Raw genomic sequence first — 2,533 nt, forward strand, 5'->3', positions numbered from 1 at the left:
GCATGCGCGGGCCTGCGCTGCGGCGGCGCCCTTGGGCAGCGCCCCCTGCTGGGCGCCAGAGCCATAATGTCATTAAAGGTCATTAAATGTGGGAAAGATCGAATTTCCTCACAAAACCTCGGAGTGCGGCGTGCGCGCAGGGCTTCCTGCGTATCTTGTGCAGTCTAAACATTAGGAAGAATTTTGGACATTAGAAGGAATTTCTTCACAGAAAGGGCGATTAGGCACTGAAATGGGCTGCCCAGGGGTCTGGTGGAGTCACCGTCCCTGGAGGTGTTTAAGGAAAGACTGGACATGGCACTCACTGCCGTGGTCCAGCTGACACGGTGGTGCCGGGTCATGGGTTGGGCTCGATGATATCAGAGGTCCTTTCCAACCTCCTTGATACTGTGACTCAGGATTGAGTGTTTGATGTGCTGCTACGCGAGAGCTGATCTGTGTGAGCGCATTCCCTGATTTTTAAATGCATAAAGTAAGTGTTGAAACGGTTTCCTTTTAACGTCACAGGCGTCCATCCCTGGGGAAATACAAAGCAAGGTTAAGATTTAACTGAATATTGACTCCTCTCACCGTATCGCACCCGCTGATCCCCAGCCAGCCTCCCCTTCTCCTGCCGCCGGCTCCAGGGCACGCTCAGGTTGGGTTCTGTGGATCGGCCCATCCCGGAGGGCCACCCGCGCCCCCCCCCTTCCCCTGCCGCCGGCTCCAGGGCACGCTCAGGTTGGGTTCTGTGGATCGCCCGATCCGGGTGAGCCACCCGCGCTGCTGTCCTGGCTCCCCGCCTGGCCCTGGGCTCCCTTCCCCGCTCTGCTCCTCTGGGCTGTGCTGACATCAGCACAACCCTGCGGATGAGATACAGCTATCTACAACAACGGATGAGATACAGCTATCTTGTGCACTTCTCCCCTGTCTCCCACTAAAAGTATCCAGAAAGTAAATCCTGTTCACCTGTTGGCATCACAAATGCTTGTGTCTGCTGAGTCCTGCAGGGTGCACAAAGCTCAAGTGCAGCACAAGTGATAAATGTTTAAGGCATAATTTCCACTGAGAACGTGCCCCTCAAACTACTCCCTCACCTCCATTAGAGAGGACTGGAAGTGCCATCTGTTTCCAAAACACAGCCTCATCTGGATGCCCACTGTACTGTTCACCTCCTTCTTTGGCTTCTCCCCTGTTCCATTAATAAGGACACTCGTGGCTAATGTGATTTCCTCCTCACCTTGTCTGTAACACAGAGTAGGAAGAGAGGTAGCCATCTCTTATCTCATAAAGACAATGTCAAGAAGCCTAACTTTCATGCATTTGGTTAGTTCTTGATTAGAAAAACAAACCCAGGCTTGGTATCAGCTTGCTGGAGGACTGAAATTTAACCAAACTTTCTTCGGCTTCAAGTACTGGTGAAAGTGAAGGGCACTGGCAGTGCTCAGCATCCTACCTTCGTGCTGCTGCCCTGTAGGTTCCTTGACATATGCTGTGCCTTTACATAGGCTGGGATGTAGAAAAGAAGCAAAATAATGCTACTGCTTTTCACATCTAAGAAAAAAATCTGAAACTTTTATCACTTTTGCAATCATTAAATCCGTCCGGGAGTAGCTGGATAGTGCTGTTTTCAGTGTCCTGGAGGATAAAGCAGATCTTGCTAACACAGTGGTAAAGGCAAGTCTCTACAAGAGCGTCTTGTGGAATCTTTCTTGGCACACAACTTGCTGGAAATTTGAATTTTGCAAATCAGCTCTACACTACTAAGCAGATTTAGGCTTCGTTCATGAAGCAACAACAGCAGCTGACCTCCAAGAGAATAAAGGGCAAAGTGAAAAATTGATCAGTTGTCTCAGAAGGCATTTTTCCTAGGGTGTCTTTAGTCTGCAGCGCTTCACTGCTTGGAAAGCAAATACAGACTTGCTGGAGATGTTCTGCAGGTAGGGAGTGGCTCTGCAGCTAAAGAAAACATTATCCTGAAGGTCTGCATGTGATTTTCCCCAGGGCTTCCAAGGTGCTGTGACACCCCCAGAGGTCCCAGGACACTTCTGAATAGTGTAGCCATCTGTCTGGAAGTTTGCAACCTGCACTTTTATCAATCAGTCTGCACATTCCTGGAGAGATTACTGATGGATTCATGCACATCAATGGTGTTCATGCACACACCTGTCTGTGAGGACTGCCCTGCTGCCTAATCCAGGTGTATAGCAAGGCCAAGTGACACCTGGGCTGGGATGACTTGCTCATGGGAGGATGTTGAGGCTGTCAGAATTTCCTGCAGTGCAAAGAAAAACAAGGCTTCACCACTTTTAATAGTTTTCACATTCTTTAAACGAGGTTCATCAAAAGAATGAAGTGTACTGGTATCTGTACCTGAGACAGGAAGCTTCTGGTAAGCTCACGTGCCTACTTCAATAAGCAACACTACAAAGTAAAGGTTTCAAGAGATCTATGAACAGTTGTTAACTGGACAATTCCTCCTGCTCAAAGGAAAATTATTATTATTATTACAAAAGAATGCAGTCAAGATTTTTTCAAGCTCAGTGTTATTACC

The sequence above is a fragment of the Corvus brachyrhynchos genome, unplaced genomic scaffold (genome assembly GCF_000691975.1).
Source record: "Corvus brachyrhynchos isolate BGI_N302 unplaced genomic scaffold, ASM69197v1 scaffold11, whole genome shotgun sequence".
Taxonomy (NCBI): domain Eukaryota; kingdom Metazoa; phylum Chordata; class Aves; order Passeriformes; family Corvidae; genus Corvus; species Corvus brachyrhynchos.